The following is a 12,879-nucleotide window of genomic DNA, read 5'->3' as shown; positions in this document are numbered from 1 at the left end:
CAACGGCAACACTGACAGTAATAAATGATACCATTTCCGAAAGGCAAAATTGTACATTTAATTCTTATTTTTAAATCAATATATCGTCGCCCGAGAGTTGTTTTGTCGTAAACGCCAAAATGCACTTTTTTAAACTGGATATGTAGTAATAGGTTTTAGAACGTTCTTTTTTTATTTCTGTTATCAGATTTGTCCTATCGTTTACCGTTACTGAGATAATTAGTGTGCATTTTGTCGTATATCCACAAAATAAGCATCGGATTAGCGTTGGTTTGTCGTAAGCGCCAACTTTTGGCGTTTACGACAAAAATTCTATGTACTTTTCAGCTTTTTTTTCTTCATTTATTGGTTTGTCGTACGTCGTACAAAACAGATACGGTAGAAAATTTCGAACTTGTTTTGTCTTACAAGTATGTATTTATATGACCCAAATAGAATATAAACAAATATAATAAACCTACTAGAAAAGTATTTATTGAAAATAAGGACTTCATATGCTATAAGGACAACGAATTTAAAAACTAAGGGCTGCATTAAGCTTTGCGCTACTTGAGGTTTTGCACTATTCCTAGAGGTGCAAGGAAGAAAAAAGTGCATCTGAGAGACATCTCAAATGTTGTATATTTTGTCATGGTTCTTGTCGTTTGTTCCTGCCGCTAGATACTTGACCTCATCCTCGGTCGCAAGTACCGCTTATAAATATGTATACTTGTTGATCTTCTATCGAACAAAAGATCAAGAAGTCGACCGTGTCGGTCGCGGGCGCCGCTTCGTTCAAGCGCGTTGTCTTGAGCGAAGTGAAAAAAGGTCGCAGTTTTATTGTTTTATTGTTGTACACTTATTGATCTTGTCACTTCGTTCTCGCGCGCTGTCTTCAACGAAGTAAAGTGAAAAAAAGGTTGCTGTTTTATTGCTGTATACTTATTGATCTTGTATCGAACACACAAGTTCAACAAGTAGTCGGCTGTAGTCGTGGGCGCCGAGCCCGTGGTGCCTCTTCGTTCACGCGCGTTGTCGTGAACGAAGCGAAAAAGGGTTGCTGTGAGTTTTGTTATTGCACCCGCTCGAAAAAAACACCTGCTGGTCGAAAATTATTTTTTTAAGGCGCCATTGTTCTTCGCTAAATTTGCGTTATTGTTTTGCAAATTGATGATACTGATGATACTTTTACACTATTTTATAAAGCGAGCGGTAGAAAAGTGGAATATAAAAGCTCATCAATATTTAAAACATATAAAAAGTCTACCATAGCAACTCCTGTAAATTTGTTCAGCCAATGTCTTCAAATTACTAAAAAATCTAACTCGATAACTAAGGATAAGATTATTGATATTAAAAGCCTTTTCATATTTATGCCTAAATCAGACCAAGAATATTATGAAGCGTTATTCAAATCAAAAAATTAGAATAAATTCTTTAGTTTGATATTTATTTAATTTACTTTTATTTATGACCATATATTAATTTATTAATTTAACCAAACTTGGTTTATTTTTATTTTATTTCTTTCATATTTCATAGCCATAGGATGACTTTTATTTTTTGTTGACATTTTAAAAAATTTTTTTTTTATGTGGTCATATTTTTTGGTTTTTCTTTATTTTTAATCTATTTATTTTAATAATTGAGCCTCTTAGTCAAACCAATACTACTTCTATGTAATAAGAAACAATTTTTTCAATGTTTAATTAATAAATAAAAATGAACTGTGAAAAATTTTTTATTTATTTTTTAGTATTGGAATGTCGTACGTGCGTCTACTTTGTCGTACGTGTATGGGATGGAAAAAAAAGTTGATTTTGGTGGCGTTTACGGCAAACTGATTTTGGATAAGAACCTTGATAATTTGAAAACTAAAATAGATGTGACAATTTTGACAACATAAATATGAAGAAAATATCGCACAAAATATTCTATTAAAAATTTAAAAAAATCTATCGGCCAGTTTTTTTTTTATAAAAGCTCAAACCTTAAAATGCGATTTCCCAAAATTCCAAAATTGGCGTATACGACAAAACAATTCTCAGGCGACGATATTATAACCAATAGTTTTTGAAATAATCGATTTCCACCTAAAAGGGGGAGATAGACCCCCCTCCTAAAGAAAAAAATGTTTGTTAGGTGCCAAAACAACATTTTTGTTCTATACCTAAAAGTTCGAATTTCTGTATCTGGGTTGATATCGTAAAGTTTTTTTTTCTAAGCTAATTTTAAACTGATTTTCATAAAAAATACCTCGTTTGATTCGGAAATAAATATTATTTTAGAATATATTTTTAAAACAGCATGTTGTTGTGAAAATAAATACTTAAATTTGATGTCGAAGTTGGGTAAATGACGAAAAAAATGGAATTTTTGAACTTTGACAGCTTATAAATTCTAAGTGGTTTAACCGAGTTACATATTTTATACATTGTGGTATATTTATCTCCTATCAGAAACTGTAAGAAAATCGAAAATGGGTAAAAATTTGACGAAGCTAGATTTTTTTCAATGGGTGAAGGTCGAAAAAACCGTTTTTTGCCCCTAACTCCAGATTTTGGGGGTGTTAGGGACTTTTGAAATACCGTTTCGTAATCAGTGCGACTAGCTCAACAAAACGTGATAGGTCTCCGCCCGCGTATATTTTGAGTGTTACACCGTGTTATTTTAGTCTTTAGTTTATAAAATGCACAAATTCTAAAAATGTTAATTTTTCAGTTTTCTGTTCGGCGCAGGTAGACTATACCTATTGATTTAATTTTGGAAGCGACTATTAAAAAATAGTTTTAAAGTCCACTCCCAGACAGAGTATTCCATTTTTTTTTTTTTTAATTTTATGTCTTAACATATTTTACCCCAATACTGAATGAATACTTAGTATATATTCATTCACCTCATTTTCATCAAATCTGATTCCACTCACATGAGCAAAAATTTTCCAGTCATGCACTTAATATTTCCACTTAGTACACTTTAATTTTGAGTGCTTTTCTATCAAAAGTTAGATACAAAATAAAATATTTATCCCCTTCATACCCCTTTTATTTTACCCACCATAAATCCCCTCCACCACAAAGCCACATGACTGTGGCTATAAGTCTATTCATTTTGCCAAATTATACGGCCACTTTTTTGTCGCACTCATCCTGTTGTGATTTCGTATTTAGAAAGCAAGCATCTTATAGCAAGAGCGTGCCCCCCGAATCTGAAGTGTGAGTGACAATTACTCTTAAAAAAGAATAATTTTCATTAAAAAAAAAAAAGGAATTTAGACAAAAAAACAAAAAAATAGAAAAAAAAAAAAAAACAAAAAATCTAATTTCCTATATAGTGCTGGTATTTTTTTATTTTCATTTGAAATCTCGTTTCATTTTCCCCTATGCTGTGTAATTTTCATTCGGTTCCTTAGAGAGTTTCGTTTTAATTTCGTTTTTATGCATATTTTGGTTTGCTATTTTGCCTTTCCTCAATTTTTCTGAACTTTTTTTTTTTTTTATTTTCGTTGAGAAAAGGAAATCCAATATATTCAATTCGGGTGCGTTTCGTTCGGGAATATTTCGGTTTTGGCAGTTTAGATAAAGTGTTTAGACAACGAGCATTTATTGTGCAACGAAAGTGAATTCACCTATACGAAGTGCTTTATTCTAAATAACGGTAAGTGATCTATATAAAAAATATATGCACTTAACACGTGTTTTATAATTTGTACGAAATTAATTATTTTTAAGAACCATTAAGTTTTTTTTTTCTTCAGTGCTAATTTTTCACAGAGCACAAAAAAAAATGCATTAAATTTATTTTTAAAATTAATCTTTAAAATATGAATTTTGTCTTCACACTAAAAATTTTATTCACAATTCTTGTGTAGGTGTGAAAAATGTGGGCAGTTTGGCCTCTGAGAGGTATAATTTGCACCTCAAAAATTGATTTCACCATTTTATTTTTATATAAAAATAAAATTTTAAATAAAATAAAAATATTATTACGAAAATAGACAGACACACAAAATTCTGGTGGCAAGGAAATAGTCAAGTGAAACAACAACAACAAAAAAAAAACTGATATCAACACAAAATGTGTTTGGCGTCTCGCTTTTTCAAATGAAAATATTTAATTTTTATGCCGCCTAGATATCATTCACCACCTTGTGGTAGGTAACTTGGAATTTTTTTCTTGATTAATTTTTGCCATTTGTTAGATTCGTTTACAATTTTCCAAGCACTTTTTCCACTCAAATGGATTGAGTGATTTTTAAGCATGTGCAAATCTAATAAATTTTGAGTTTATTTCTTGTTACAAGATTTTTTATTTATTTTTTTTTGTGTTTAGATTTTATTTATAGAACTATTCTGCGTAGGTACCTATAAGTTTTTTTTTTATTGGAAATAATTTGTAAATGTGGAACAAAAATGTTGACAAAATAATGCTCAAGCATGGCAGTTTATGTAATTGGGGCTAAAAATGTCGTGTTGTCATAGGTTTTGCTTTGTGTCAGAGAGGTATATTTTTAATCTGTCAACACTTTTAAGTTATATTTTATGGCGTCTATGGTCCAATAAAATTTGTTTTACTTTTTTTTTTTGTCTTTTTTAAAAACGAATTGCATGTTAGCGAAAAGTCTTTCTTAGAAAAAAAAATTATTTAAATATTTTATGTAGCAAGAAAATAAATTATTTTATTCCGGTGGGTGGTTAAAAATTATGAAACTTTTTCGATAAATCAAAAAATAAAAACTTTTAAAATCATAAAAATATAAAAATCAAACAAATCATATATTTCTACAAAATTTAAGCTAATTTCTAGGAATAGGTATCTCTATTTGTGTAGTATCCGAAATCCAAATAAAAAATTTTTTCAATGGTATATTGTTTTTGTAGGGTTGCTTAGTTTTGATATTTACCTAATAGATTAACTATTAAATATTGAAATTCAGATTTTAAGAATATAGAAATATAAGTAAAACAAAATATTGTACTAAAACGGCTGAAATGAAAAAGGAAGTCGGATACTAATTATTTTTGTATCGGAATGTTTTTTTAAATAAAAAAAAAAAAATTAAAGTAGTGATTACTCATTAGGGTGGGTCAAAAAAATCGAAATTCTTTTTTTTGAATTGGTACTCCGAAAAATCGATTGCTAGACCCCTCTAGAATATACATACCAAATATGAGCTCTTTATATTAATGGGAAGGTCCTCCGCTTTGCAATTTTCCATTTTTACATCAAGCTTCTACTAAAAAAAAATAATTTTTTTATTAATTGACTTTTTAGTAAATTTCTTTTCATATTCTTGTAGGAAATTGAACGCTTTACAAAAAAGGCCTTAAACACTTTTTTCGTTTATCTAACCGTTGAATAGATATTTGAGGTCCAAAAATCGAGAAAATCTTTAAAAATTCGTTTTTTGCTCTTAATTTTGTAACAAATTGAAAAATTATAATGATCAAACGCGCAAGACATATTCTTGTTGGAAATTGATTGCTCCACAAAAAAGGTCTTATTAACTTTTTTCATTAATCTAACCATTCTAAAGATATTCGAGGTCAAAGTTAAAAAAAAATATAAAAACGTTTTATATTTTTAAAAAATTTCTAATTCACTGAAACTTCATTATTTTCAAATTAGCAATATTCTTGTAGGGGCTTAAACGTTCTACAAAAAATTCCTTGGAATGAAATTGATTGCTTTAACCGTTTAGAAGATATTCGTATCCAAACCAATGCTCACTGATTTCAATAGTTTTCTTATGACCCGTATGCATTGCGATTTGGATACGTATATCTTCTAAACGGTTAAAGCAATCAATTTCATTCCAAGGAATTTTTTGTAGAACGTTTAAGCCCCTACAAGAATATATCTTGCTAATTTGAAAATAATGAAGTTTCAGTGAATAAGAAATTTTTTAAAAATATAAAACGTTTTTATATTTTTTTTTAACTTTGACCTCGAATATCTTTAGAATGGTTAGATTAATGAAAAAAGTTAATAAGACCTTTTTTGTGGAGCAATCAATTTCCAACAAGAATATGTCTTGCGCGTTTGATCATTATAATTTTTCAATTTGTTACAAAATTAAGAACAAAAAACGAATTTTTAAAGATTTTTTTGACCCACCCTATTACTCATGCAATAATTTTTTTTAATTTCAGTTATCTTGTTTTTGTTTTTAACGAAAAATCTTATTTTTTCCTAAGATTTAAAAAAAAAATTATAATAAAGAACGAAAAAATATTCCTAAATTTTTGATTTTATTTTTTTAAAAACTTTAAATTTTTACTGGTTTATATGAAATTTTCAAACAAAATTAAGAGAAGTGTTCATTAAATCTCAGAAGTAAGAGAATTAAGATATAAAAAAAATCTTTAGTAAATTAATATCATTACCTAGGTAAATATCAAAACTAATTATCGCCAACAGATATAAGAAGCAGTACCTTTTCTTAAAAAACAGAAACCTTGGATTTTAAGATTTGTCTTTTCGGATGTTTTGACGAAGACTAAAATCTTATTCGAAACAATGTAAAAAATTATGATTATCTTTAATTAATAAAAATTATTGCGACTAAAACACCCGAAAAAAGTGAGTCCAACAAGTCTGTCTGTCAACATGTTAGTTTGTATCTATATCTTAAACGTGAGCTCAAACTGCTGAAGCGATTATCTTCAAACTTTGGGTATTATGATTTTTTTGAGACTTGCTAGAGGTGAACTATAGAACTTTCATGTTTAAGAACAAAATTAACTGTTTCGGGCATATTTCCAACCCAAATTAAAAAAGCCGACTTTTCTCATAAATAGATCTAACGATTTTGATTCAAATATTTCTAAGCAATGTGGCAAACAATGTTAAACTTTCGAAGCAAAAAAACCTTTTTCACGGTACTTGTCATGGAACCGTTTTCTTCATTTCTGAATTACTCGTACACTATTCAACCGATTTTAACGATTTCAAACGGCTTAAACGATTTAAAAAAAAAAATCCAAAAATTCCTTTTTCTGGAAGAAATTAAATGTCATACCGTAAAACCGCGTTACTCTGCCACTGCATGGGTAACTTTTTCCCACAAATTAAAATCGTTTGACACTCAAAAATTATGAGTTGTGGATATCAAAAGTACCTAAATGGACATAAACAAAATTATTGACTTTATACGAACGTTTGTTCTTTTAGGCCTATTTGCTGAAACGAGTCTTAAATATCTATGTGAAACATATACCCTTAAGTTCTACATAGCGGTTTGCACAAATTTCAAATTGTGTCTTAAATTGTCTAACATAACTTAGGGGGAAGAAATAGTAGAACTTAGGGATTTTATGTTCTACTTAGGGCCAGTTTGTTGACACTCGGTAATCTTTAATCAGTGATTATTACAGTTGATTATTGTAGAATCCGTTTGTTCACTAAAATTGTAATCAAGGAATCTATGATTTGAGTAGTTAATTTGATTAGCACCATTTAATCAAAAGGATTTACTGAAATTCAGTTTGTTCATACTTGATTTTCAAAACCAAAACAAACGAAATTTGACATTAGCATGAAGTTTCCCTTAAAAAAAATATAAACAATTAATTGGCCTTAGAGATAATTTATTGATCAATCAATAGTTATAAAAAATGGGGAATAGATTTTTATCTTCTTCAATTCTTTGGCTGATGCCATACAAAATTATGCAAAATTATTATTTGTGTATTTATTTTTTATTATTATTCAAATTGAAGGTGCCATTCATGTCATTGTTATTAATAACAAGTTGAAAACAATATATTTTTTCTTATCTTAGTCAAATGAATAAGTTTCCAAAAATTCGCGCCGGGCGCCATTCAATAACTAAACAAAAAGGTTCCACATACACCACAGTGTACCAATTCACTTTATGAGTCAAGATGGCAGTATTAGTAGTATGTATAAAAATGCCTTCCAAGCTGCATAATTTCTTCTTATGTATTTCTTCTGCGAGACCATTGAAATAGTTTTTTTTTTTCTTCGGCCTTGGGAAAAATCCATGTTCTTTTAGATTTTGGCCGCTTTGAAATATTTCTGAAAACAGAAGAGTTTATGTACAGAAACTGTTTTTCCAAATAAATAAAAAATGCTATTAGTGGTTGTAAATAACAATTTTCTTACCTTCCTCGCTGTAAACTCTCTTTTCAAATTAATATTCACAAACAAAATGTCGAAAACGTCAATATAATGAAAAAATAACTTAATTTTTGATTAAGTTTTTACAACAAAACTGACGGATAGACTGGAAAATGGAACGATTTTAAGAAAACCCATGATTTGTTAATCAAGGTGAAAAAAAAGTGAACAAACGCTCTTTGATTATCACGGATTCTTAATTCTAAATTAAGGGCAATGCATAATAATCAAATCGACCATTCAACCCACTCTCCACAAATTGGCCCTTAAAGTATTTTATTGACCAAAAAAGAAAGGACGCGGCATCGAAATTTGATGTATGGGGTAAAAAAGGAAATAAATTATCAATTTATTATAAATTTTCTCACAATCAATAGCGTTAACGATCTATGGTAAAATTTACAACACACATTTTTGAAACACTGTTCACTTTTTGTCATATTAATTTTTGACAAACAAAAATATTTACAAAACAAATTCTGTCAGATGAATAATTTTTTTTTTTAAATTTAACACACTTTTATTACCACTTTCATTTTTTTACACTTTTTTTCTGCAATTAAAATTGCCAAAATAATAAATTTGTTGAATTATTCCTGTTAATTTGCTCCAAAACAATTCAAATCGTTTGACACTTTAATTTGAAGTTCTCAGCGATTTCTCATTATAAGTACCCTCTTAGATTGTTAATGCGAGATTAAGGAAAAAATACATACATATATATTAAATTATGATTTTAATGTGTGTTGTTAGTTGTTTTAAAAAAGAAAACTACAAAAAAGGAACAAAGTAATACCGTTTTACGATAGGAGGATCGAAACAAATTCACATTTTAAAGGAGAAAACTCCAAGTGACTATTTGCACTAAAAATAAAATGCACGACTGGGGTCGCACGTACTTGCTCTTATGCTTAAAGCAACTCTAATGTTAAAGCTTTTTATTCAAGAAAATTAGGAAAAATTTGATATTTTCAAGAAATTTCATAGGTAGTGTTAAAAAATAAAATCTGTTTTTATAATTAATTAAACACCGATTTAAATGATGTTTAAAAAAAAACCAAGTATGCCATTTTATTACTTGTATAATAAGTTATTTTTAGAAAAAATTTTTTCGAAAATCGTAGGAGCCATTTTTTTAAAAAATAATAAATAAAATTTCTAACATTTTTCAAGAAAATAGTTGGTATGCGATTTTGAAGAAATAATTAATTTACACATAAAAAATAAATTTCAAATTTTTTTATTAATCCGTTTTCAAAAAATTGATTTTCAAAAAAAAAAATTTAAATAGTTTTTAAAAATACAAAAATGCGTTTTTTGAAAATCTTTTAAAATTTTAATATTACCTTTACTTAAAAACTTTTGTATAAAATTTTTTATTCAAATCGGGTTAATGTTGTACGAGATATTCAGAAACGAAAATAACGGTACAAAAAATATTTTTTTTATTATAAAAGTTGGCTCTTATGTGTAATACTACAAACAAAAATTTTAATCAAAATCGTTAGAGCCGTTTTTGAAAAAAATTAACTTTTGAATTTCCGTTATATGGAAGGTACCGTTAGTTTAGGTCATAAAAAAAATTTCAATTTCCCCTTTAGGGAATCACCAAAAACTGCTTAATACCAAGTTTGAACAAAATCACTTCACTTTTTTAGGCTGCAGCTCCAGATAGAGACAGACACACAGACACACAGACAGACAGACAGACAGACAGACAGAATTGCCGGACCCACTTTTTTGGCTTTCTCCATCATCGTAATGTCATGTAAAATTGTTATCTCGAGTTCGATTTTTTTACGAATCCTAAACTTGCCCTATAGTACCTATATCGCAAGTAAAAAGTATTGAAAAATGTAGGTATTCAATTTTAAAGAAATTGACGATACATATTTGAAAAAAAAAATATCTTGAAAACCATTAGACTTTAAAATATTGTCTTTAAGATTTTACATAAATGAAGTCTGAAAAATTAAGGTTTTTTTCTATTTTTTTGAATTTTTGAATATGTGTCGTTATACGCTCAGGTCCGAAAATATAGTTTTGGAAAAAGGATAATATAATTATATCAAAAAAAGATCCTTTAATTCCACATATCCATTCTTGGATTTCAAAGTTTACGATACTGCTAACCCATAACCCAACTCTAATGCATGACTTTCGGTAACTTTATATCTCCCTCCTCAAATCAAGTTTAGATATAAGACCCATGATATTAAACCATAAGAAACATAAATATTAATCTATTTAATTCATTTTAACAGTGAAACGTTTATCTACCAAGTGTCTTATGAAAAGAACGATCGAATAAATTTTAATATAGTTCCGTTTAAAACTCCAAGTGTAAACAATCAATACCTAATTGCTCAATTTTGTGGTTTCAAATGAAATTTAACACCCGAAGGTAACGAAACTTCAAAAGAAAAACAACACGCAGCAACGTTCCCTTTTTTTTTTGATACAAACAAACAAACAAAATGAAAAATAAAAAAAAAAAAAAAACAGAGTTCATAAACAGAAAATGAATATTGCCACTGGCATCAGACATAAACCAAAAAGGCTATAATATAAACTTTTGGCTTTAATAAACATTTTCTAAACCCCCCTCATATATACAGAAAATTTACCTGCTACACAAATGGGAAAGGTAGGTAGCTGCTACACCCTACTTTCAAAAAAAGAAGGGCCTTACTTGAGAGAATTGTAAAACACTCTTTCGTGCAGAGAAATGAATTGTAACGCTTTTGATTTGGTGCGCGCGATGACTTTGGTGAAAAGAAATATTTTCATTCAACTTTATCCGTTTTATGTTTCACTACTCAACTGAAAGTTTTTGATTTAACGTTATCCGTTTTCCACACCACCATCATGGTGGCAGCATGGAAGCATTAAGAGAATGACGGTTACTTGATTTCAAGATAACAGTTCCCTCTGTTGTACGCCATTTTACAATGGAAGCCACAATTTCCGGGATAAGGAGTGCCACTCACAATATGACTGGGGAGTTATTTCAGTGCCAATATGAGTGTGTGTGGTGTGTGGCTTTTGAAGGGAATTTCATCACTCGAAATGGCAGCAAACGGGTAAAACATTTAAACACCCTTTTCATCTTCAAGTTTTGTAATTTTTTTTTTCTTTCATTGGAAAACACAGAACAAAACAGAAAAGAAGATTTAAGCTGTGAACAGCTGTGAAAAGTGTGCCATAAAAAATCACACAAAATAATTTATTCATTTACGGATTTTTTTCTACCTACTTTTTTTTTTTTTGATCAAATGGAACAACTTTTTCCATTTAAAGACGCATTATAAGGTGCCAACAGCCCGTTTAACACATTTAAATGCAATGTGAGAGAACAATTCCAACCCGTTATTACCGGTAAAAGAATAAAACAAAAATCCAATTGTGAGAACAAAAAACAACAACAGTGTTAATGGTTATAGAGGGCAACAATTTCAAGCAATTTACCTTGAGTCGCCTGCTTCCAGCCCCGCCCCCTCTCGCTATAATGCGTGTGATTTATCATTTTGTTAAACAACACAACCCCGTGTTGGTTGCTGGCGATATGCTGAAGTTGCGATGCTCCACAAAAGAGTGAGACACACACATTTTTGCTGGGGCAATCCATCCCACGACCTTCTAAATAGCGTTATACAACAGGAACAGGATACAGGAATAACTTTTTGAAGGAAAATGCGTCATTAATATAATGCTCCGTTTTGCGAAGCTCCTTTCGGATGTTGCAAAACATAAAAGGTCCACAAGCTTAAGTTGAACATTATAGGAGATCATCTTGCCAAAACATTTGTTCCACTTTTTCATTTTTTCTTTCTTTCTTTCTTTTTTTTGTATTTTCACATATGAAATGCTTAGCGAGTACCTCAAAATTCCACTCCCGCAATTTTGTTCTTAACTGGCGCCCGGGAGGAATCGAGGTAGCAAGAGGGAAAAAGTTATTTATTTGAAATGATGAAACGTGAACTTCCTTTTTCGTTCCGAAGCTCTACCTGAGTTTTTTAAAAAAAGGTTCTATTTGAAGGTAACATTGCCTAGACAGCTATAACACACAACAGAAGACTGATATGCAGAGAGAAAGTAGGTACTGGCTGATGGTAGAGGTAGTGTGTGGTTGTACACCATTCAAAAGAGACCAATGTCGCCATTTTTGCGACATTGATATATGAAGCTGACATTTTGTTGGCATGGAAGTGGAATTTTAGTATTTTTGTGTAAGGCACTTATTTCATTTGTTTTCTAAAAAAGAGAGAAGATGTATGGCATACATATTAGTCGCGCGTATACTCTCCTCGTTTATTGTATCATAGAGGTGTAGAGTTATGAGGACATCAACAAAACTGACTTAAATGATATTCAACAAACATTTATCAAATTCATTAAGAAAGTTTGTTTTGTGGTTCGCGTTGAGTTGAATCGAGGTTATTTAGTGTATGTGTGAGTGATGTGCGAGTGTACTGTACCTAAGGTGGGGTTTGGAGTTTTGAAATGTTTGATTTGTACTTGTGACACTCTGTCAATGTCACTCTGCTGTAAAAAAACATTCTTATAGCAATTAATCTGTTTTGGTATTACATTTTTTTTTTTTTTTTTTTTTCATTTAAAGGTTGACTTCTCATGGAATTAGCTATGGGTTTTGGTATATCTCTGACAAGTATAAGGGTGGATGTATGCGGGTAAAAATTCACCAAGTTTAATTTGACTTTAATTTTTAAAAAAGATTTACATTTTTCGACTTAAAAA

At 29.7% G+C, this 12,879-nt stretch overlaps 1 protein-coding gene across 1 annotated transcript in view; it reads left to right on the top strand.

Moving 5' to 3' along the window:
* The first annotated feature begins 3,475 nt into the window (after window positions 1–3,475).
* The window catches only part of LOC129912070 (protein split ends), a 280,868-nt gene continuing 271,464 nt past the window's right edge, over window positions 3,476–12,879 (top strand). The window contains exon 1 of the mRNA XM_055990175.1: window positions 3,476–3,636. The gene's annotated coding sequence lies outside the window, so the exon portion shown is untranslated. The remainder of the gene's footprint in view (window positions 3,637–12,879) is intronic.

This window comes from Episyrphus balteatus, chromosome 2, assembly GCF_945859705.1.
Source record: "Episyrphus balteatus chromosome 2, idEpiBalt1.1, whole genome shotgun sequence".
NCBI lineage: Eukaryota > Metazoa > Arthropoda > Insecta > Diptera > Syrphidae > Episyrphus > Episyrphus balteatus.
The sequence above is the reverse complement of the archived record's forward strand: the minus strand, read 5'-3'. Positions and strand labels throughout refer to the sequence as shown.